General features: G+C 38.6%; 2 protein-coding genes across 3 annotated transcripts in view; one reads left to right on the top strand and one right to left on the bottom strand.

Annotated features, from left to right (window-relative positions):
* Positions 1-1,394: 1,394 nt before the first annotated feature.
* The window catches only part of LOC124164120 (lariat debranching enzyme), a 68,128-nt gene continuing 43,049 nt past the window's right edge, over positions 1,395-26,473 (bottom strand). The window contains exon 11 of the transcript XR_006865963.1: positions 1,395-1,639. The gene's annotated coding sequence lies outside the window, so the exon portion shown is untranslated. The remainder of the gene's footprint in view (positions 1,640-26,473) is intronic.
* The window catches only part of LOC124164121, a 37,975-nt gene continuing 15,341 nt past the window's right edge, over positions 3,840-26,473 (top strand). For both annotated transcript variants that reach the window (XM_046541299.1, XM_046541300.1), the window contains exon 1: positions 3,840-3,978. The gene's annotated coding sequence lies outside the window, so the exon portion shown is untranslated. The remainder of the gene's footprint in view (positions 3,979-26,473) is intronic.

Here is a 26,473-nt window from a genome sequence, read left to right as displayed (position 1 = left end):
ACGATCTCGTTACTCCATTCGACACTGGGTCTCCTGTTGCCACAGCCTACACCGATATACAATTTCCCGTTCCCAAAATGAATGTATATCTGACTGCCGAGAATAATCGCCATGCCACGAAATCAAACCGCAGTCTAATTTAGCTATTATTAAAATAATTTATTACCAGTTTTCAGAGCAGGTCTAAGAAAAGGATTCAAACCTTTTAAGATCCATTGAGTGAAAAGTATTTTAAGAGCAGTAGATTTTTAAACAAAGGAATGGTAACACTGAATTGATAACGGAATGGTAGTGTTTCGTGGGAAAGTTTCGTTTCGTTTTTTTAGAGGGAAAATGAAATACATAATCAGACCAAAAAACGAATACAATTGATCTTTACTTCTGAAATATTTTTGAGCACAAACTTAAATATAAATTTTAATTAAATTTCAGGCATTAATGAGCATAATTAATTAAAGCACAAGAAATTATGATTCATGCCTGCATCCAAATTTAATTATATGCTGATCTAAAGTGAAGAATGTTCTAGACTGATTAGGCAACAAATACTGAGCGCAGTAAAAACTTCAGTAGCAGGGACAGACAGAATTCAGCACCAAAATCCCCGAGAAAAAAAAGGTCACAACAGAAGAGAGAAATATATATTGCGTGCATAAGAAGGATAACATAGATTTCTATCCCTTGGATGGGTGAAGATAATCGGTCAAATAAAGTAATAAATGAACGAGAAAATATCTCAATCGGTGAACACAATATCAATTTATTTCAGCGGTATCTACCGTTCCCGAGGGACGAAGAAGGTGTCCATGTTGGATTCCCACGGAGGAGTTAAACAAAGGGTTAGAATTCCATTATCAGCATTGACCGATGTGGCCGGAGGAAGAATGGAGCGACAGACACACCTCTGCTTGTTCGCCGGGGTGGCATCGCAAGCCGGGGACTCGCCCTCGACACAGTCTGCTGAATGGGCGTGGAAGACTAAAGGACTGACTCCAGGAGATAATAAGTTTGCTTTGTTTGCCGAACGAAGGCCAGCGAATAGCTTGGAGGTGCCGCGAAGCCGGAAATCCTTAAAGGTAGCTCTATAGTTGTCTCAGTATCTTGATTCATGGAATTCGACGGAATACAATGCATTTCATGCGTTGTTGATATAAAATCGCGATTTGAAATAGGCCAGACGGTTTAACACGCAGGGAACAATGCCGATAGCTTTTCTGGCTCCATCGTTAAACGTATCGCCTCGTGGGCTAAATTGATGAGCCTTAATTATTATTTCTTAAGCATACCCGTAATATAATGACATATTAGTGCTTACATCTCTTAAATATCCTTGGCAATGGATCTATGCAAGCAAAATTCACACTCGAAATCAAAAAATGATTGATAATCACATATTAATTCAAAAAACAGTAATTTTTAATTGAAACGAAGCATTTTATGAGCACAATAATTACTATTTCACAAAACAATCATGAGACGGGAAAGTCTCCAAACTTGGCAATTTGGACAATTTTTCAACCCAGAAAAAATTGCGGCGAGGATTATTAACCAGTATCTTCTAACTTGCCATCTTGGTTTTTGTTTTGAAAATTCGTTGAAAAGCGTGAGATTCTTCGTTTTGGTGACGAAATTTTAACACCTAATTTTGAAAAGCACATCAAAATAAATAAAATTAGAGAGAAACAAAATTATTTTTCTACGACAATCTTAGGCTAATTTATGTATTTCAATTATTTATTTACCATTAGTCGCGTGAATTTTTCAAAACTCAACACATAACGGTATTAAATAGAGGAAATATATTGAAGGCTAAATTCTGCAAGACAATTCTTTTATTATAGTTTCAAAAACACTTTAAATGACGAAAATATTTACATCATGATAAAAATAACACCCGATAGTAAGATAAGAAAAAGTAAATTTATACTATCCACTAAAGAAAATTAAAATGTTGTATTTTAAATTTCTACCGTATTTTGTACAATGATGGGTATCCTAAAGGGTTCTACACGCCTTCCTCAATCAGGCAAAGCCACGAACGACAAAATGGTATTTATCATGACTTTTAGAATAGCCATAACCCATAATGGACCCCATAAATAACCAAAAAATATAGTGGCGATGTTAAAGCTATGTGGGTCGCATGTAAAGGAATTTTCATGGGAGCGGATGCCATTCACGTTTGAAATATATAATTCGCAAAAAAAGGGCATAGTATTCCTTTCAGAGGCGGTCTAAATGGTGCGTATAAAAGCCTTTGTGATAATCGCATCACCTGACATGATTCTTACTTTTATAGCCTATATCTTGTATGTGTGATTTGCGGCACAATGCGGAGGAAGCTCTTAGTATTAGTGAAATAAAACCTGACCAGTGGAAATATTTCAATGTTTCATTTAACTAAAATTCCAGTCTATAGTTGAAGTTAAGGCTCATTAAATAATAATGTCCCTCTTTTCAGTTATTTACCTGTGGCATGATTAAAACTCTATTTATAAATACCATGCCAGCTGGATATTCACTCAGTCCACATCACTAAACAGCACAGGTGGTTTATTTGTCCGAGGAAAAGAACGACATTTTGCCATTGGGTTGAAAACAATAAGAAAAAAATTAAGATGACAATACAAATCCTCCTTAATTTAGAAAAATTATCGCCTCACTTTACATGATACTTATAACCCCCAGCTTATAACTGAAATCAGACCTCATTAAACCATAAATTACCTCATTTCAGGTATTTGCCTAGGGCACGATTAAAATTCTACTTATAACTACCATACGAGCTGGGTTTTTACTCAGTCCATATCATTAAACAAATCAGATAGTTTCATTGTTCAAGAACTAAAACCCACGAGAAGAAGAACGACACTTTGCTATTGTTTTGAAAACGATAAGAAAAAATAAGAAGACAAGATAAAGCCTTCTTTAATTATAAATATTATCGCATCACCTGACATTACATTTATAACCGACAGCGTATAATTAAAACCAGAGCTCATTAAACCATAAATTCCTTCGTTTCAGGTATTTACCAAACGTTCCATCCTCTCCCGCCTCTCTTCCCTCATAAATTCCCTTACAGATCACATTGACCCGTTCTCCTTTCCAAACCACTCCTTCACAAACCGCGCTCTTTCCTACCTTAATAGAAACTCCTCAGTTCAATAAGCTTACTTTCAATGCATTGTTATTTATTTAAATTTATTATGTTTGATTGTGCTTGTACTTTTTAAGTTTGTTATACTGTGCCACTATAAAATGGCAAACTATGCTGTATGTGGACAATTTGATAAATAAATAAATAAATTTACTTAGGGCATGGTTAAAATTATATTTATAAATATCATACCAGCTGGATATTTACTCAGTACACATAATTAAACATCACAGGTGGTTCCATTGTCCAAGAGTTAAAACCCACGAGGAGAACAACGACATTTTGCTATCGGTTTGAAAACAATAAGAAAAAAAATAAGAAGACAAAGCCTCCTGCCGGTGAACCATCACCGACCCGAATGTTCGCGGGTGAGGCGCCAGAAACCGTGACGTCACGCCAGCGAAGAGGCTGTTCTTCCCTCCGATACAGGTGTGAGGCGGGATGCTTCCGAGTACGCTGAGTGGGATGGGGAGGAGAGTTCTTGAAGGGGCGGTCTGTGAGGAGGAGGAGGACGTAGGGTGGGGTAAGGTGGATGTTATGAAGTGAGCGGGCTCTGGAGGAGAAGTGGTGGCTTTGGCACACCTGAGAGGCCTCGAGACTTAGGGCAAGGGAGAAGTATGAGGAGGGAGGAATACGAGGGGAGGGGAACCACAGAGAGAGGGGGAAAGAGGGGAAGATGTCGGCCGCCCCGACCGCTTCAGTGCTAAGGAGGTCGCTTACGAGGAATGGTGATTTCAACGCTCGCAACGGACTTCGCGGCAAGAAAACCGAAGGATACACATCCAGGGGAAGGCGGGAGGAACATGCAGGAGTCTTAGGTGAGTCCATAAAAACGACGCCCACGGTGATTATAACCACTACGTGACCACAGAGTTCGGTGCAAAGGAGATTAGACACGACGACGCCAGCTTTTTCGAATAAATCGAGTTTTCAGCAAGTTTTTCGCATCGATACAAGATGAACACGACGACTTGTGTAGGACGACATGGATTGGAGTGAATAATCGAAGTGAGAAATCGTACACAGTGATTGCACCCATTATGTTCGTGGTTACCAAACTCCACCAATGGATAAATTCAACTAAAGTCAGTGACACTGTGGTACATATTTAGTGTAAATGTGCACCAGATGTTGTATTTTATTCAATAGTAAATTGAAGGTGACGCTTAGCTGTCAAAACGTGTTTTCATGAAGTTTAAGGTAATAATCGTGCCTCAAAGGTGGCGCGAGGTGCTGAAAACATGATCAAAAAGAGAATAAAAATTATGGAAAATAGATAAAGATGGTTTTCATTTCAGTATGGAACCATCCAGCACTGAGTATAACATTGGTGTTCATTTACATCGACCGAATGGAGCCAGATTCGAACATAACGTCGTGACGAATGATTGAAAACAACGGTATGGGGCGAGATATTTTGGAACACAATGAAATGAAATAATATCAACAATTTGTCTTGTATGTCCACTTCTTAAACTTCACCGAGCGACTAATTTCGACGCATCAATGCGTCCTCCTCAGGTACAACAACTTCCACTTCAATGCTTGAGAACAAATGCAGTTTCCTGGTGACGAATCAAACCTTGTTTCAAGGGAGTTTTCTTTGCGTGGCGATGGTAAATGAAAACGAAATCGTGTTCCTCGCGACGACGGAAAGTGTGTCTGAGCAGTGCGGCCCACCTCTTCAGCGGCTGCACCGTGTCCCTCCCCGCTTCCCAAATAGGAAGTGAAGGTCTTTCCTCGTCGGAGAGAGAGAGAGAGAAGGAGATAGAGAGAGAGAGAGAGTGGCGCGGAGTGTGAAGGAGTCGTGCTCGCTTGTGGGTGAAAACGCTGCTGGGCGATCGGGCGGAATGGAGGCGGGCGGATGGGGTTGCAGGTAGCCCCGGGCCCTCGCCGCCCCCCTCGCCCGCCCGGGGCAACCATCCCGCGACGATCACAGAACGTGGGATACAAACGAGGCGGAAACGTCGAACCCACTACGACGAGTGGATCGGCATCATAGAGTGATATAAAATACCTGTGTATTCATCAATCAGGGTAAATTCCCATAATATTAGGGTAAATATCATGGGTATTTAATTATTAAATAAAACGTAATTATGAATACCTAGGTATTCGTACCTAAAATACCGCGGTGAAAGTAAATATTTGGGATTAATCGGCATCGGAGAGTGATCTAAAATACCCGTATATTTATCAATCAGGATACCCATTCTATCAGTGTAAATATAATGGTATTTACCCGGGTAATAAACCTTGTCCATAAATAACCAAGTATTCGTACCAAATATTCCGCGGTGAAAGTAAATAATTGGGATTTATCGGCATCGGAGAACGATACAAAATACCCGGGTATTTATCAAACCTAATTGAAAATTATTTTTTTAAATTGAATCAGTCAAAAATAAATAAAAATATGTTTTTCATTGAAGAAATTACTAACTCATTTTACCCGGTATAAATTGGTGAAGATGTAGTTTATCCATCAACGCTAAAGTCGCGTGAACTTCGTACATTTATCGAAGTCCTTTTAAATGTATTACATAACCCTTTTAAAATACTAATTAGTGCTATCGCTCTTAAAATCACTCATTAAATGGCCTCTTTCTAGGCAATAACCCAGAGGATGGATTGACACCCATTCGTGCAGATTCAATTGCATGAGAATTTACCCAGCCGGCGTCACTACCCTCGGGTATCCATCCTGGCCATGTCGAAGACGGGACACGTAGGTTTCACACGAGGCGGAAACGTCGATATGGATCTGAGAGAGAAAGAAATCAGTGACGGGGAGTACATTAGAAGGGGAAATTAATACCTTATGTCAATGACATAAATGTTTTGCATGCAAAGCATGATACAGAGTAAATTCCCAAACAAAAATTTGTGACAAGTCCCTCGCAAAGGTCTATTTTCTTAAGATGTGTTCAGTCTTAACGAAGGCTAATGAGCAGGAGAAGATCAAATTCTGTCATAATCTTCATGGAAAATCCTATTTTCCTTCGAAATGTTGGTGATGAACAACAATTCCACCCAACAGATTATACTAGGTGTTTAAGGTGGTGTTAGGGGAGATAATTTAAGCATTTTTGTCCATAAAAACGGGGCCGCAACTCCTTACTTACTGCGCTATGACAAGGGAAACATTTTAATGCACCTTGCAGTTATCATGAAAACGGGTTTTCCTGGGTATCCCACCTTTTCGACATTATATTTAATAATCTGGATTTCTAAGGACATTAATTAATTAATGTTGAACGAGCATGTACGATTATAATTGTCTGAAACCATCTCAAATGGGCGAGATTTCGCAATCGTATTGTCGATACTCCTTCAAAGCTCTCGTCTAATTAAGCACAAAGAGCGCACATTTTCCGCCCAACATTGATCGCCCACCTCCTTTAATATTTCAGATTCCTCCTGAAACACCCTGGATACAATTGTAATGGTAGTTATTATGGAACAGGACTGTCAATCGCAGTTTTTTGGCATCGAAGCAGGAGGGAGTCGATACTATAATAACAAAAATCGCTTCTGTTTATTGGCTCGATACAATAATTTAGACGAGAAATGGTCACTGAAAGAACTTCGGATCGGAGGAAATGAACAGAGAAATAGATGGGCTGACTTCTTTCGAGTTTTTAACCGATATGGAAATAGGCCGGTGCTTCACTTTTGTCATCCTCGTCATGGACAATACTCAGTATTTCATAGCATTGTTATTTCATACATTCCTATGGTGTTCTAGAGTAGAATCCACTTTACTTATCAATCCTATTTATATCCAATTTAACTCCAATAATAATCATAGCCTCAGCAAGGCTCGTACGAAGAGATTTTCGCATCTCAGGGATCTCACTACAAGATTTATAATTTCAAGAACGTCCATTGCAGGTTAGATTGATAAATTGCATATCCAAGGCATTTATTTATCTTCAAGTAAATAAGAGTTTGTGGAGATTCTTCCCTCAGGCCCAATAATAAGTTCATGACAAAGATTCCAAATAGTTCATGAAAACCCAAGGAAATAAAAATAATTTGGTGAAATATCTTTCCTATAGCATCCGAAAATTTTATGACATCAAATTTAACGAGGTTCTATAACAAATTCAGTCATATTAGAAAAAGTATCATTAAAACATGGATGCAAAAATAAATATCATTAATGCAAAGTGCAATGTTCTGATCATTAAGAGGTAGAGTACTGATAAAAAAAAGTAACGTAGTAATATTTTGCGAAAAAAATCTAATGAAAGTCAAACCGTGATTAAAATCCATGAGCAATGGCATTTTTCAGTCTCTTAAATTGAAACTTGCTCTCCAATCAAAATTATCTCGCATTCAATCAATGGGTAAAAACCTTAACTGGCGCAGTAACGGTTGTTACTGTCTCTTATACATTTGATGGGGACAAAAAAGGCCAGAAATCATTTTATACATCTCGAACAACCAGTTCCTGCTCTATCATACGCACACTCTAACTTGGATTTTATCTCATTTTCCCACTTAACTCTCCACCAAAGAATTGCGTGTGCAAGTTTACTTCAACAACGCACTCCTACTTATTGCACCTTGAGCAATCCGCAATTCGACCTTGGTCATTTTTATTAACCGCTGGAATCCCTCTTCATTGAAAAACACGACATAATGAATGACGCTGGAACATCTGTCGTCAACTCTCGACTGCGAGGCGAACAGTCCTTATAAAAAAATGTAGGTAATTCAGCCGAAGTCACGGGAAAAGGGAATGATAAATTAAACATAAAGGCGATAGAAGATAGGCTATTAATATTCATCATGCGCGAGCAGCAGAGAGTCTATAAATGCATTCACGAGACTTATTTCCCGCGACATCTTCGCCCCAGTGGCATATTGATACCTACGCTTCTTTCCAAGCTCACCGAAACTATGTGGCAAATCTAGATTCAGAACGCGTGTCTTTTTCCCTTTTAAAGGCAAAGACCTGTGTCACACCGAGCCGCCTCGACGTCAGCACAGCACCCCCAACTAAGCCACCGCGATATATCGGAACATATCATGGGATTCAAATATATCGTGAATTCGATATTTAGTTTTGACTACTAGCAATGTATGGCTGTCCGATACAAGTCGTATTAAGTACATGTTTGATAAAGTGTATAAAAATTTCGAATATAGCGATATATCATCCGATTAAAAATCGTTGCCCGGTAAAATTCCATCGATAATAATCCGATATTCCTACTCATCATCCTATATAATAATAATAAAAATATGATTTATTGTTGTCCTTTAATAACATAATGGGATTATACAATACAAGAGAGCTCATAATGGACAAATAATAAATTTTTTATGGGGGAAATATAGGGAAGGGTGGATATATTTTAGTTAAAATAACATAGGTATAAGAATATAAAAGAGATGAACTGACAACATAAGTTATAAACTTAAGAGGGTCTATATTTAAAGTTTCTAAAACGAAAAAATTAATATAATCAGATAAATGGTGTTATATACCGAGATGCGATATGTTATCTCGAAATTTCATCGCGATACTTTAGTCGGGCCCGATAAAACTATATATTCAAAATTTACTTATTCCGATTTTTTGGAGGATATTGAATTTTCAATCTCACCAAAACCTACGCCTATCAAGCTTGGAAAACGCTGGGCGGCCGGGGTAAAACTCGATGCAAAAGCTAAGGGATGGATAAAATAACAAAAAAGGAAAAACCCGTGCCAAACTTGGGGTGATGTCAACACTCATCTCATTCTCCGTGCGGATGGCTTGTGTTACTCGATATTTTCTGGGGCGGCGAGCGTGATACAGCGCCGATCGTCTGGGGATGGGCGTTTTTCTTACGTTGTTTTTTCCATCAACCTACATACTTCGTTTTTCTCCGGTGACCTTGAGGTGCATCATGGGGTATTCTTTCGCGTTCGCTAGAGAGCGGACCTCGCAAGTCGACTTGCCATACGTTCCGAGATAGTCCCGCTTTCTAAGAACGAAACACGCTCATGCTCGATTGGGTATGTATTCCGTATATTAAACAGCATATATTTCACGGTAACACTACGTCATTTACGAAATAGTTTGCATTCGAAGATTATTACCATAGCTATCATTCTAAAATTTGATTGTGTAACAGTTATCTGAATTTTAATTGAAATCGATAGGAAATTTGTTAGGAAATCGATAAGAAAAACTAATGCGTTAGTGAGTCCCTTGTACTTATTCTTCGTCAAATTTTCGATTACTCTGATCTTAGAAGCTCTATACATTGGCTTAAGTCCACTTTGCGATTTAGGGATATTATAGTCAACGGAATAAGTCCATAAAATCGGAAGAACCAAGCGCGATGGAGCGAATTTTTTCATATTGTAATAAACGCTTGCAATATTCAACGATTACAAACTTTTATTCCGACCTTGGTTTCGATGTTTCTACATCATCTTAAAGGTACAACGTGGTACCTTGAAGGCGATGTAGTACAATAAGTCTATGTCAAGGCGAATAGTTTTATCTTCAAAATGTTCACATTGATTTGTTTCTCAAGATTCTACCTAGAATTTATCTTACAATGAAAAATTCTTAGTAGAGTACAATTTGATACAACTTAACCTTTCATCTCAGCCCGATTTTTGAAGAAATCGTCTCAATTCCACTCATGAAGTTAAAAAAATAGTGGGCAGGCGGTGCGGTAACGTGGCGAATAATTTAGCTCTCGCATGTTTTTCCATGCAATGGTACCTCCTGCGGGCTCCATTGCGAACGGATGACATTCCTGAGCGATTACGGACAAGGCTTACTGGTCGTGCACCACAGTTGGGGAAGGATGTCGTCATAGACGTTTCCCTGTAATCCCAGCCCACGGTTCGTCATTCGCTTACGCATCATCCTCTACTGGTGAATCGGGACCCCGTGGCATTGCGATGGATCAATTAAGAGTCATTCTTCTTCCTTGGTAACATTACCTGTTATTTTGCCAATAACAATTATGACCCAATACCTCCCTTGGCCGCTATGGCAAGTAAGAATACAAATATTCAGCCTAAAATCAATGTTCCAAGGGTGTCTGCATCCCAAGCATCATTGATTCCAGCACGATTAGCTTTAACTTGGGGAGCGATAGATACCTGGAGAGACTTAAAATTTAATGTTTTGGCACAGAGACGACGGAAATGAATCATACAAACTTTAACATTCAAGCATCACAATTAACTAGCCTATGATAAGATTGACGACATATAGGATTTGAAGAAAATATTTGATAAAGTTTCACATCCAAAGCGTGGATTTGTGAAGATAAACACAGGTTTAAGAGAATAAATAATTCCCGATTGTACCCTGGCCATGGAGAGAAATGGAAGGTTAATTAAATGTGAAGACGTTAAGAGCACTTGAGATGACATACATATGCCTGTTGATAGATACAGGAGAAAGGATTGCTGGAACACTTAAGAAGTTGGAGTTGTTTTCAAATGGTACTGGTGAAGATAAAATGGATTGACCGTGTAAGTAACGAGGAGGTGCTCAAACCAATCTTAGGATTGTTGACTAATGATGACTCATGGAAGGTTAGGAAGATGGAAATCGAAGGAGAGGAATAATTATGGATGGCACGCAATTGGACGAGATGGAACGCAGAAACTTTGAGCAAATAAAAAGAAATTCACAGGAAAGGAAATACTGAATACTTTGTTGTTGACGATCCTCGACAGTTAGATGAAAAATACTAATATAATTACCGAGGCTATATCTTTATTCGCATGCGAATTATCTAGATTTGTCCTCTCTGGAATTTATGCACTTCAGTGCCCTTGCGGGGCACCCATGACAAGGATGCTGAACAGGTGCGCCGGGCAATGTTGCATGCAGCGTTGCCATAAATTAGCAGTCGTTAACCGCGCGACTATCCATTGCGGTACAGCGCGAAGCATCAGTAAATTTAAAAGGTGTTGCACATTGTTCAAAGCCACGATGTCACAATTAAAATTAAACTCATATTTCAAATATCATTCTTATTTTGAATATGAACCACCATTCACAGATAAAGAAATCACAACTCCAGAAAATACATATACACTTTCTTCGCCAACACTTCCAGTGTCAAATACTCGTAATTAACAAAACGAATAATGCCAGAAGCATTAATATTATTAATATAAAAAATTTACAATCTCCAAATGAGGCAAGGATGTCAATGTTCGTTAGACAGTATTCATGAGCCCTATCCAGCTGCTAAAATAGTACCGTAAAACAGGTTTTCGACCGACTGGGGATACGATTTAGCATTGCTCATTTATAAGACATTATTTCCTCAATAAAATCTCAATTCTGGGGATTACATCAGTTTCATTTCGAAGAAAACGATGGAACAGCCGGAAATTAAAAAAAAAGTGCCGACATTTCGTTGCCCTTTTGCCAAAGACGAAAGCTCTTTTTTATTTAAAGAGAAAATTCTGAGTTTCTTTACATTTTAAAATCAAATAACAAGATTAAAAACATAGAAAGCCAACTTTTCCTCAAAAGAAACCTCACAATTCCCAAAACAGCACGTATTTCTTTCTCACAGTGACGAAATTCTGTAGGGAAAATTCTTGTACAACCATAAAATTAGAGAACTCTCTACCTCATAAAACTCGTTTCTTACTTAGAGATATTCGGCTTCTGCAGATCATGAACCAAATTATCATCCCCTTGACCCTTTGATTAACTTAGAATTTTGAGCATTCAACAATTCAAGGAACATGTGTCAATTCTATTAATAATCGACGACCTAACTTCAAATGGGCATCTTCTACTTCGTGGATTCACAATGCTAGGTCGCAAAACGAGCCTATAACTTCAAAACAATGATTTTACTCCCATACAAAAATCATCCTCCTATTAACAATAATTCTTCACCAGGAAATTATGCATTCATCAGCTATAAATATTGGCCACAATATGCTGATCATGTCACGCGAAGGACAATACTATCCAAAAATGCCTGCTTCCGATATGTAGCGCAGTTTCAGGTTCAGTAACCTCCACACCATTGCTTGAATTAATTCAATATAATGTCTTATAAATACGCCATATTCAGTGAAATATACAACATTACCGATGTATGTCCTCGACGAAATAAATCTAAAAGCATTTTCGTAAGAGATTGGGTTTCCAAAGTACATAATAAACTTGATTAAAAATGTAAATACTCAACCGATTCGATATCAGCACTTTTTCCATTGTTGAATTCAATCACCACACATTCCTTTCATTATCTTAGCATCATTATTCCGTAAAAAAGCATTAAGATTCCTTAAAATTGTATTCATATTTTCTCCATATCATTCCGGGAACCGTCTTTCGGGAAGCGAGGGCAGCGAGAGTCTCATTGCCCTGAGGACGGTGCCCAAGTTAGGTGGCGAAACGTTGGAGGTCATGGAGTTATTGAACCGGCAGCAAACCCAAGAACAGTTACAGAACATTATGCGCCGCAAAAGCACCAACTAATAATTCATCCAATCCCAGGATTATTCAACACCGATGACGACCTGTAGATGATTTTTCCTGTAAATTTCTCTTCCTACACAATTTCAAAATGATCGCTTATCTACATAAATTGAAGTTTTATAAACAGTATTTATTTTACTTTTAATTTCCTCCTGCTTCATTCAAAATCAAATTTATGACACCATACTCTGCCATAACTTAAGTTAATTCCGTTCTTTGTTCCTAAAATGAATAACAGATCAGCGCATTTTACTACACTCTCCACCAAAGCCCAAATGTTATCAGTAGGTATAATAAATACGAATAAGCTTTCAGAAGTGCTAAGGAGAGTAGGAGAAAAGAGAAGCCTCCTAAAAACATTAAGCAGAAGAAGGGACAACTTTGTTGGCCACATTTTGAGGCACGATGGTCTGATGAAGACAATCGTTGAAGGACAAGTGGAAGGGAAAAAGGGCAAGGGACGGCCCCGAATGAGTTATATAGGACAGGTTATAAAGGATGTAAAAGAGAATAAATATGTAGCTATGAAGAGATTAGCGGATAGGAGAGAGAAATGGAGAGCTGCGTCAAACCAATCTTAGGATTGTTGACTAATGATGATGATGAAGCTTTCATATCTGCAGAAGCTTTGCGCACCATGCTTTTAAAACTGACTTCGGTGGTTCATTTTACTTTCATACCGAACTAGTTTTAAAAAGTATTATCGGGTGATATTTTCCCTGACTTAAAAAACATGGGTCAGTGGGGGATTTGACTGAATTATCTCCCTCACTTACTTTCAATGCAACTTTCCACGCCTACCTCGACTGTTCAGAGCTCATAAAAAAGTAAATAAATACACACGCACGGCTATAACGTACGAACCTGCATTACTCCTTAATCAACCACAGCCCATTTCGATAAAAGTCATCGAACACCGATGACGGACACTATCTTTCCTGTTAATTCAATAAAAAAAGTTCACATCGATTCGCTTCTCTGAACGGAAGTTTTATAGATAGTATTTATTTTACTTTCCATTTCCTATGCTTCATCTAAAATCAAATTCATGACTTCATACTTTTTCTTTGATTAGTTTAGATCCTCTTTTTTTCTTAAAAGAATGACAGATAAGCACATTTCACAACTGTCTCCCCCGAGGACAACATATATTCCCAAATATTTCCAGTAGATATAATAAATTAGAATAAGTTTTCATGATTGCACAAGTCTATGCGCCCTATGATTTTAACACTGACTTTGGTGGATAAGTTAACTTTCATATTGAGCTAGTCTAAAAATCGCTTGCTAACTAAAAAAGGCTAAAGAGCTAATAAAAAGCATTATCGGGTAATATTTTCCCTGACTTGATAAACATGGGTCAGTGGGGGATATGACTGAATTATCTCGCTTACTTTCAATACAACTTCCCACGCCTCTTCGGATCTTAAAAAAAGTAAATAAACATCCTCACGGCTATAACGGACGAACCTGCCTTACTCCTTAATCAACTACAGCCCGCTTCCCTAAAAGTCCATCACGGCTTTAACGGGAGCTGCGGCGAATTCAAATCGGCCCGGCCCACAGCTTCACCTTCACTCTCTCGCGTCCTTCCCACTCGCATTCTCGCTATACGTCACTCTTTCCTTTCTTCTCCTCCCACTCCTGCTCAGCCAGCTCCAGCCCTTTCGTAGCATCTCCCACGCAAACCGCGATCGGCGGTCGCGCCCTTCGCAACCTCAACGCTGTTCCGCCCAGCCGCAAGCATATGGGGCTATGCACGGAAAGATCTAATACGGGCACCAACTAAATGCGCGTTTTGGATTCAAAATTTGTTGCGATCGTCCACTTGCTGCCCCTAAATAAGCTAAAATATCAGATAAGCACATTTCATAACTGTCTCCAGGAATGGCAAAACGCATGGCCAAATATTTCAGTCTTCTTTATGTTTTCTAAGTACTGAAATTGTGAAGTGGTAATAAACCTAAAGAAGGAACAAAAATCAATTAATACAACTTAAGATCTACAAATATGTATAATTTGCCCAAGCCGAATTTGACCCTGTCCAAGCGCTCATTTATCTACGCAGGGCCAAAATTGTTTCCTGAACTGTTAGATAGTATTAGAGGTTGCAATACTTTATCATATTTTATGAAAAGAGTAACAAAATAGTTATTTAGAGTAGAAATTCCAAATTAATTATTTTTTTAATAGTACAATTAATAGTAAATTTATTTTTGTTTGCACGACAAGTTTAGACTGAACAACAAATTGTTATCTTTCATGTAATTATGTTCGTGTAACTGTATCACCTTACTTTTTTCAATTCATATTGTAATTAATGTTGAGGTATCCAAAGACAGTCAATACCTCAAAGGGATTCCTAATTTATCCCTTTCTATTTGAAATATTTCCACTAGATATAATAAATTCGAATAAGCGTTAATGCCTTCAAAAGTCTTTGCGCCCTATGATTTTAACACTGACTTTGGCGGTCAAGTTTACTTTCATATCGAGCTGGTTTAAAAAGCATTATCGGTTAATGTATTCCCTGACATGATAAGCATGGGTCAGTAGGATTTTCAGTGGATCAGTTTTGGATTCAAAATTTATTCCGATTGTCTATGATAGTGCCCCTCAATTCGGGCTTGCTTACAAGCGGGAAATGTCAGGACATCAGTCGTAAACCCGTGTGAGAAAACAAAAATAGGCGCACGTTTTGAGATATTTGGCGACCTTAGTTCAACCTAACATTAATTTCAGGCCTTCATTTTCTAACTCTAGTGGGTAGAGCGCTAAGCTGCAGACCGAAAGGTCCTGGGTTCAAATCCCAGGTGAACCCTGCGGATATACCCAAATAAAATCCTAAAGTGCTCGATGGTAAAAGAAACTGACCTCCTCTTAAGGTGCGTTTACACTGAGTAACATTTTATATAAAACAAGTTACATATAAAATGTTTTACGAGAAAGTTACAAATCCGTATAACATGTTACATGTAATATGTTACACGGATTTGCAATTTTTTCGTAAAACAAATTATATGTAACTTGGTTTATATAACATGTTACACGTTGTAAACGCACCTTTACTGTGCTTGTTTGCCATTCACAAGATAGAAACAGCCTTAGTAGGTGATTTTTCACACTTTTTACCCCAAGGTTTCAACGTTTATACAAACGTCAATTTCAAGAGTTGTCCAGTATGTTACTCTTGTTACCATGAGTTTCCACAAAGAAAACTCGTCGACAATCTATCGGTGACATTCAGAAGCCTACGGCTCAGTTTGGATTGGGCTCTACCCTCACCTATGCAAGCCAAACTTCGAGATGAATCACTGACGCCAATTTTATTGTATTGTTCTGAGAAAAATAATTCCTACACATATTCGTTCCGTAAAATATATCATATTGTCAGTTATTATGTTGTTTCTGAGGGACCCGAAAATATAGTGCGCTTCTGAGATAATTTTTTTCCTTGCCGTTCTGAAACTTATTTATTTGCTCCTTTGCTACCGAAAACAACAATATAGGTCTTTTGCATCGGGGTTTTTAACTTAACGAGTAAACGTTCACAAACATCCGTGCTCCGGATAGGTGTAACCTGCCCAGGCAGGACTCGAGCCCGCGACCTCTTGTATGGCAGGCAAGGAATTTGCCCCGCCACCATTGAGGCCCGAAATACACCTGTTCTTAATTGCTCAAGCTATCTAGTCTGGCGCAATGCGAAGTTTTCACACGAAAAGAGGGGACCAATCGATGCTATCATTGGCGTATCTATAGGTGGAGGGACTCAGTAATCCCCCCCCCCCCCCCCAATTGGATCGAAACTAGATAAAAACGATATTTTTGGAGGCTGTCCTTTTCTACAAAAGTATTTAGTTACATTTTCCGATATATTTACCTACTTTAACGAATTGAAATACAAATTAGGTCTAAACTTAGGGCCTACTTTACACGCTTTTGCTATGTTACAACCCAGAGGTAGCCCCAGAGTGGGGCTAGGGGGGTAATAGACCCCCTCTTGGATATCCAATTTACACTAAATAGAATGGTAATTTTGTTCGGACCCCCACTATTGCTGGCAGGTTACCCCACTCTTCGCCCTCCTAGCCCCTATCCTGGATGCGCCACTATTAAACTTTTCCAGCGTTACTTTTTCCTCCAAGGTAGTGCGCCCCTTGAGATGATGTAGATGCGGATCTCTTTACTGTTTGGTCCCCACCCTGACCTCCCTCTGCTCCTCCATCACCCTCCTCCTTTCGCTCCGACACACGCTATTGCCGTTAACGGTTGATACACCCAGTAGAGAGGCAGAGGAGAGGTGGAATTGGGGGGAGGGAGAGCTTTCCCCTTCTCCCCTTCCTCATCTGGCTCTAAACAGCCTTCCTCCCCCAACCCCTCCCGCTTCCCACCGCCCTCCCGTCCATATTCGCTCTTCTTTTCGCCTCCTATTTCACTCACGGAGAGCAGAAGAATTCCACCGTCACCTCAGGAATGCCTCTTCCGTAAGCCGTAAAGTGGGAGAAGCGTAGCAAAAACATGGAAGATTGCGGCAGTCCATCCCTTTTTCCTCCTTCTTAAAAAATTTAAAAAAAAGAGTGCACTTCTGCCCTGGGGGCTCCGTCGCTGCCCGTCGGGCCCTCTCCAACAAGCATTGCTTTCATCGCGAAAGATGAGCAGCGGGATGGAGACGTGGTGACTTCGGCGTCTTTCGCTTAGTGCAACCCTATGCCGACGCCGGTTTTCTCTCCGCCATACCTTTCCTACCCTTGCCAATGTTTCAAATGACCTAGATAGATTAAAAAGTAAACTTTGCTGTGTTCATCTCTTGATTCATCTCTTGAAAAAGTAAACTTTGTGTAGGTTTACCTCTTGATAATGGCCTGAAAAGGTCAAAACCGGTTGCGTATTTAATAAATATTGTGTGAAATACAAAAAAGTTACTTTTCAATTTATCTTGTGATCATTGAAGAAACTGAACTCGTAAACCATTGATTTAAAATGTCCTACGCTGTATAATCCCCTACAATAACCGTCCTACCTAAAACTTCGAATTCGATAATCGTCCGAGAGTATTAGCATAGTCCATCTCAACTCCATTGTATGAACCCACAGCCTCACTACCACTGCAAGCGTCGAAGTCTCCGTCAGCTACTCTTTACCAGTACAGAAGGGTGAATGATGGACCGAGAGCCTCTGGATGGCTATGGCTTCACCCTTTTGCACTGGTGAACGAGAGGAATTTATCCCGTATAAAACGTGACCAAGGGCCTCGGAATTACGCAGTGTCACAAAGGATGTGCAATGACTCGAACCAGGGTGTTCGGGGGGGTGGGTCCACGGTGACAAGAGTCTACCCCCTGATCCTCTCCGAGAATTATAAAAATTATTTGCGCTTACGCTGTCAACCGCCAGCGACTTATACCTTGGTATTATCAATTCATCTACTGTTACTTTCGCACTTACTTATTTCATTAATATCACATTTATTCAAACATAATATAAGACGGGGTTTCTTAATACAAAATTACCTAGCCCTACATTGACCTTAGCTCGACCTGAAGATCTAATCTAAATATGCCAATGACTCTTAAGCTATCACTTTGATATACAAAATACTCAGTTTGGCGATAGGAATCAACGAATTTATCAATATAAAATAAATACTTGTCCAGGAGGTGAACAAGAGTTTACTTCGATCTCTTGCCCTGGAGCAAAGCTATTGCTCTGGTCGGAGCAATGCCTCCATCGCGAAAGATGATCTCACGCGAAGAGACGGGTTACTTAAACTGGCTCTGGGTCCATCGTTAACACTTTTACAAGGATGGAGAGAGGATATATTTTGTATAGTATTGGGATAAATATTTTACACGAACTAAGGTACCAGTCGAAGCCAGTAGCCGGGTTGATTGCATGCCGAACTGTAAGTTTCTGAGATTCAAACCTTACACAGGTGACGTTTTTATTGCTACTTGACAATAGCTCAAGATCTTTCGATAAATTAAAAGGGTTCAAGTCTGTATGTAAACGTAGAATGGGAAGTTGAAAAAGAAGCTGACGGATATTTCAACGCTTACAGTAGTATTGATGCCTTGGCTTCATAAAATGAAGCGGAGAAGGATTATGGTTATCTCTTGAATCATAGTCGAATTCATGATTTTAGGTAGGTCGGTATTTGCAGGTGGTGTGCTCCACCTGTGATCATTTGCATCATTAAGAGGGGTAGAAAGGGAATGGCGAAAAGAAAAGCCGGTGTGGGCATTAACCTGCTCTAAGCGATAGACGCCGAAGTCACCACGGCTCAACATCCTATCCGACGGACGGTATTCTGCATTTCAATTTCCCTCAACAAAGCTCTCAATTAGGGATTGGCCAGTATGAAAAATCTTCGCCTCCGCCGATATTTGGGACCGGAACCACATGGTAGGAAGCCAACATTTCAGCCACCACAACTACCCGATTCTCGGAGGGATTTTGCAGTTCATTACGCGACCAAGGGCCTCGGCAGTATATAGTGTCGCAAGCGATGTATACAATGACTCCAAAGTTACTGTAAATATGCGGGTTCGACAGGTGGGGAGAATCAGATTGTTTGTTCAGAGCCATCTTCATTCATAACACTCAGTTTGGCGATAGGAATTTACGATCTTATCGATGAAAGAAATACTACCCCTGGACGTGAAAAGAGACTTAATAATAATCTAATTTATAGACCCTAGAATCAGTTTGACGCATTTCCATTTGATCCATTTTATCCTCCTATAATCAAATATTTTCATATTTCCGTACGCGTACTCTTTAATATCCTTCCTATCTTGTCCTATGTAACACATTCGAAGCCTTCCTCTGCCGTTCTTCTCGTCCACTTGTCCTTCGACGATTGTCTTCATCAGACAATTATGTCTTATGAATAAAAAACTGGTAAATGGATTACATCCGGTGCTTGCTACCGCAGCTTTTGTCGATTAACTATGCATGTTATTTCATCACAACATATGTATACACTAAAAGTTCCACCTACTCGTAAACAGAAAAACGGTACATTCCAGGATATCCTTTAATGAATCGCAATGCCAAACAATCAAGGAGATAATGAAACAGATCTTAAGGAAACAGTAAACTTAGGACTAGTTATCACATTCTACAGAAAAAGAGAATAGATTTTCAAATGAAAGGACAAATCAATCGGTACGGAGAAACGTTAAAACATAACAGTGTTACTTTCTTTTCTCAATAAAGATACCAAAAAGTCAAGTTCAAACTTTGGAAATAAAGTGATCAAGTAACCTTCGTCGTATCTAAGGGAAAATATAGTTTTGGCTATGATAAAGAAAACTTCTTCAGGTTAAGGTTTTAACAAACACGAAAGCGCCTATGAAAGTGAACTAAATGCATGAAGGAAAGTCATTAGGGTAAGAGTCGTAGTACAAGAGGATTTTAGGAAACTGTGTGAACCTTCAGGGGAGTATGATATAAAAACGGAAATAAAAGACGACGTACTACCGAAAACGAGATAGATAGCCGTGGAAGAAAGGGGAAAGAGGAAGAAATATACCAGAGAATTTGGAAGGTGTGAAGAGATATTTGAAGCAGTCGGCTATAAAGAAAGAAATCTTGTGATCAGAGACGATATAGACTGCACAGATGAAGATAGCAAAACTCCTTATCTCCATCAAAACTCAACGTAGACAATGGACCGCCGTATATAATGACACGAGATCTTGAGACATTAGGAATTTTTCTCCATCTAAAATAGGTGTGGATTAAGGAAAAGTTAAAGAACAAAATTTCTTCAAGAACTCGTAGAAATTACATTTTTAGACACCGGCTATCCTTTGTAAACCTTGGGAAAGAGATCCCATGATAGCTCAAATGTAAAGGCATTGTCCTCTCGTGTGTAATTTTTTTTACAGGCGACCACAGGCAAATACCCTAAGCACCTCATTAAGAAAAGGAACCCGTTCAGAGGTTATACTTTGTCGTGGCTATTTTATTCCTTGTGATCACTCATTCACTGAATGAATCGACCCGAAAGTTGGTTTTGTTAAAATACGGGAGACCTCGCCCCAAACTAAGCCACGGGTGTGTGAATTTCACTAATGCAGGGTAATGGGGGGCAGTTTCTTTACCTAGTAAACCTTGCACCTCGAGGATTTTTGTTTGGAGTGTCCCAAGGTTTCATCCGAAGGCCTTTATTATCGCAAATACAAGAATTCGTCTTCAAATATTATGTGAAATATCATGAAGCGTTGTCCGGCCTACTTCTCCATCGCAACACTTTATAAGTAGGTTAGTTATTTCCTTTGGCTTTTTCCCTATAATTGATTAAGTGAGTAGGTATTACCAGAGGAGGTGGTAACTGAAATGGCAAACTTTCCTCATGGAGAGAAAAAATTGGTACTAATGTCTAGTCGAGCGATTTCAATTTACCTGAAATTTCCAACTCATTAGTTACGAATGAAAATGCAAAATTTTATATTAAAAACTTATTTTGACGTTGCTATACAGTTTGACTCAATTTTAAAAGACACTCGAAGGAAATTAGTTGAATATGGCAGGGCTCACCTCAGACTGAGCTACAGGCGTGTGAATTTTACTCGTTCTAGGCAAGGGGGGCAGTTCCTTTCACACTGCGAGGATTTTTGTTTGGAATGTTCAAAGGCTTTTACTATCGCCAGTAAAAATATTCCTCCTCAAATATTATGGAAAATATCATGAAGCGTTCTCCGTCTTCCGAACGGGTTGAATTCTCCATCGCCGCCAGCGATTCCATGAAAGACTTTTTCATAAACCTCAAGGAAGCCCAAGCACACTTCATAAACTTAATTTTCCAGGAAACGTTTACTTCTCCATGAAGTATTACTAATAAATTCCTTGCCTCAAGATCGCCACTGTGGGTTACGAACGCATTCTTTGCAAAGACGATGGCATTTTTGTAAGGTTGGGAAGACAAAATGATAGGGGACAAAAATCAGCTAGGCAACAGAAAGGTACCTGCGGAAAAGTGTTTGGAAGAGGAAATGAGATGTTGAAATCCGTGATGAGAAGCGAGTTGAGTAAACCGGAAAGGAGTAGCGAAGACTATAGGATGGGAATTTTGATAAAGTCATGATATCACCATCACTAAAATCTCATAAAAATCGATAAGAAGTACGATCTTAGAAATGGTGAATGGAAGCAAACTACCATCAACGACTAAACTGATTTGAGAGACCTTTCCATGAAAATATGTTGTAAGTGAATGCGTGATCCTCAACGATAGCGAAATGTCAATAAGGAAAAAAAAGAAAAATTCCTTCGAGTGCCCTTTAAAATTGGCTCAAACTGTATAGAAAAGATTTTTTATAAACTTTATAATTACCGTATGTAAGAAATGACTCGGACATTTCGGGTAAATTGAAATCACCGGAACCATTAGCAGCTATTTTTTCTCTCCATGGGGAATGTATGCCGTTTCAGTCACACCTACTCTGAGGTAATGCTTACTTACTCAATATTCAGAAAAAAAATCTAATGAAAAAACTGAGCTACTTGAAAAGTGTTGCAAGAAGAATATACTTATTCAAGAAATTGATATTTAACTTATGTATTTAACGAAGAGCCCCGGAAAATTGATTTCTGTAGTGTACCACCTGAAAACGAAATTTATAGGTTTTCAATTTCCGGTTATGCCACATAACCAAGTGGACCAAGGCGTAGTAAATGGGCAAATATTGATGCATTTACACACATATTCCAACCAAATAATCAGACAGTCATGACGCAAACTACTAAAAACACTAATCCATTAACATTTCACATGTACCTCCAAACAAAGTTATACCAACACATTCAATGCAGAAAGAAATACTATGGCTGTGAGAACTATCGATGAATTAAAATCAACTCAATCACATCTTCGTGAAATACCAAACTACAGAAAATTACTACGAGATAACACTATTTATATTTTCTTATTTACAAGCTTGATAATTTACTTGCGGCTCATTCCTCAAACGTACACATTATATGTATAAGAGAGATAATCTGCCGTTAATAGAAAATCGCTTTTTTCCCTTGGGATTGAACCCGCTGAAACGTCTAACACCTGAAATGGTAGGGATAAAATTGCAGTTTGGCTGATACCAAAATGTAGTACCGAATATCCAAAAGTAGCCGAATCACCTGATTTCAAAACTAGGCCTGGGTGCAAGGTCCGGCAAACATGGTAATGAGCAAGGTAAACAAACATGATATGTAAAAGGTAAGCAAGTTTCCACGCCAAAACGTAAAAACTCAAAGATTGAGAGAATGACAATTCTATTCCACGCATGCTGGTAAGATTGATTGAAAATCAGGCAATCATCTCCCACTCCGACCTTTCCGTAAAAAAAAAGAATTCTGATTCGCCGATTTCATGGATAAGATTATTTGAATCTTAACAATCCGCGCGAAACTTTCACTTAATTAAACGTAAATTTTGTCCAGGTGACAAAACATATCATGCTCAGAATCGCTGCTATCTTCAAATGTTAGTCTAACTTACTTTTTTTATTTTCCTAAATATAATATCGATTTATTCCTAAGTAGCTTAGTTTCAGTGTTGGTCTCTGCATAGCCAAGTCGAGTGCTCCTATGGTATTTACTTTGACGTTAAAATAACTGATAACTTCATTCTTCACTGTATGAACCTTTCAGTTATTTTGTAAGTTATATTAATAAAGTGTTATTTTCCATAAAATAATCTGTTCTTTCTCGACACAATAGACACAAAATTTTATTCGCACTTCCAGCATTCTTCTATCCATATCTAATAGAAAAATAACTGGAACCCTCACGTCCCTCATAACGTACCCCTGCACCAGATCGCTAAGTAATGCGCACGTTCGTGTACATGAAATTCGACGCACGAATTTCACGTAGGCATAGCATAGGCGTGCAAAGCTTTTACTCACGTTTACCCACGCAAACTTCGTCCCGATTCACTTTTCCTCTAGTCATGTATTCCTTTATGGTATCCTCGGGATAAAACTACTTTCTCCAGCATTGCTTTCTTTTAAGACTCCTCTGGCGGTATTGGCGAATAACTTCAATCGAACAAATTCAACAGAGGCCCAAAGCCACTTAGAATAAAATTCATGGGTAAGATGTTGACTTAGAAGCTAAAATATTCACAGGCGAAGCCATTAGAAAACATCACACAATATACCATAACAGCAATTTGCACTGTCTGAAATAAGTGACTTGGTGCGCAGCCATAGGCACGGGTGCACAGTTTTATTCACCAAAGATGAATTTCTCTAAGAAAAAATGTTGGAGTTAAGCGGGATACGAACCTGGATTTCCCGGTTACCGGTCAGGCGTCTTAGCCAATTAAACTATCAAACCATCTTCTCAAAACGAAATTCAGGATCCCCGTTAAGCCAAATGTTTTTTTTTTTTACTTTTCCTTGGTGTATAAAATAGCAATCCGACAATACGAAATTTCTATCATACCTTATATTTCATTCTTAATATTTCCTTGAGCTATATTCCGTTCGTAGAGAGGCAGAATTAGACGAAATGAGTTTTCGATAAATCTAAAGAAATGTTCGATGGAAATGTATCGATTAAAGCCGGTTAAGGTATTAGAAATGGTACAAGTCCAATGCAGGACGTTGTAGTACCTCGGTTGCTAAGAACTATGATGTCACCGTCATCCCATGATGTCAAGGCAAATACCATTTACCGCGCTCAACGCAGCTTGTTCGCATGCTTGGCATCTCAGACCTACGCGGTCATCGCCTCAATAAGCAACTCGATCGGGAAAAATCCTGTGCGTTTTCCCGAGTGGGTGGTGCGGTGTTTGGCACTTTCCCTCTCAGTGGTATTTGTCATCAACCTTCAAATGAAATGGCGTGGGCGAAAAATGTTGCAGCATTCGTCGACTTCGGGGGGTCAGGTATAGTTAGAAAGGAGGAGAAAAAATAAATGTTTATTGTTCTTAAACCCATTTGCTCGTTAAGAGCAACAAAAAATATGAGAGCTCGCTTATTAATAAGTAATTACATTGGAAGTGGGCACAAAAATTGAAATAAAATCAACAAAAAAGAAGAAATAAGAAGGCAAGAAAATTTATGTCATTTTTTCCAGCAATGCCATTTGCATAATTGCTTACTAAAATCCATCAGGGCACAGGAAATTTTAATATTTTCGGAGTGCCCTCACAGCAATAAAAAACATGTATGGTATCCGAGGAGTAGTATGGGTTGCAAAAACTAAATTTTTTCATAGCGGCAGATTTCATTTACGTATGGCATTTTTATTTTCAGAAAAGAGGAAAAAAATTCCTTTTGACGACAACCTATGGTCACATTCGATCACTTTTGGGTTTAATTCATTACTTTAGGCCTTATAAAAACTAATACTTCTTGCTAAATTACACCACAACATTAATAAGCTCATTTTGGGTATCAACCAAGTCGTGAGTAAGCACTCAATTAAATACTGATTAATTTCACCACTCGACTGTATTCCATTTAAATGGACATCAAATACAGCAGCGTAGGCAAATGAAGTTGCAGCTTTCGAAAACTTTCTGCAATCAGGTCGAGGTAGAGTTGAGAGACAGAGAAGGGCGTACAAGAAAAGAAAGGCAAAAGAAATACGAAATAGAGAGGGGGAATGGGCACAAATGAACCATTTAAGCTTTTGTCGAGTCATTGACCACGTGAAATTAGCAAAATTCCGTCATGTATTCTTTCTTCTCCTTCCAAACCGTGTGAAAGTCACGCTAGTACAGTAAAGAATTTCAAGGGCGGCTTACGGCAAACTATTTTCCTCTAGAGGCAAAAAATAACGAAAAATTCTTAGTTTTCACTCCATTCCGTAGTAGTGAAATTAGTAATACGTTTCTTTTAGATCTTGAAATGTGCATGTTTATGATGATAATTACGGTCATTAACAAACCGTGGGCAATAAATTAAATTCATCAACAAATAGTTTGGATTTGATCACCTCACATACGATTATATAGTGTGCATGAAAAATATTTTTTAATGTAAGTGAAAGATAAATTTTTGTATGAAAACACTATATCGTACGAAAATCTTCTGCTATTTAAAAATTATAAAAAATATTTTTTTTAATATCTGGCTTTTGCAATCAGCTCCAATTATTTCTCAAAACAAAGCCATTTTATCTAATGAAACAATTATATCAGACATATTAGATTAGAAATTTGATGATTCTTTAATCCTTAATTTAAAATAAATGAGCAAACTTATGGTAAATCTATTTTTCTGTTTCTGAGTAGCTATAAATTCTCGTTTCTCGTCTCAAGTTAAGAGTATAATAGATGGATTAAAGTCCCCTCTGGCAAAACGCCCCCTTTTGGCGCTTAACTACGCATTACAAGGTTTCAGAAGCAATAAATATATTAATTATTATTGATAAGCCACTATCTACAAATAAAAAATTAAGACCGCATAGTATAAATCAAGACCAGTTTAGGCGGTAACCTTTAAGTTAATATATAAAACTCTTGTTTCTAAAAAAATAAGAACCTAAGCCACGCATCAGCTGATTTATTATACATTTGCATTAGATGGACGTCCTCGATTGCGCTTGAGACGGATGAGTGCTTTCACACCGAACAAATACTCAATGAATGCTATCTGCGAGTCGTGAGGATGCGTTAGAAGACAAGAAATTTCGTGTAACTCGAGCCAAGTTGAGGAAGGCTGTATTCAATCAATTCCAAGATAATTGAGGGGGGAAGAGGGTCAGGACTTTCACAATACGTCCTCCAAATCCAAAGATTTTCACACACTTGAACAAGGATCCGCTGCGATTTCGTAGATGAAAGAATGTTAAGAAATGCCATCATGTTACGC

The sequence above is a fragment of the Ischnura elegans genome, chromosome 8 (genome assembly GCF_921293095.1).
Source record: "Ischnura elegans chromosome 8, ioIscEleg1.1, whole genome shotgun sequence".
Taxonomy (NCBI): domain Eukaryota; kingdom Metazoa; phylum Arthropoda; class Insecta; order Odonata; family Coenagrionidae; genus Ischnura; species Ischnura elegans.
The sequence above is the reverse complement of the archived record's forward strand: the minus strand, read 5'-3'. Positions and strand labels throughout refer to the sequence as shown.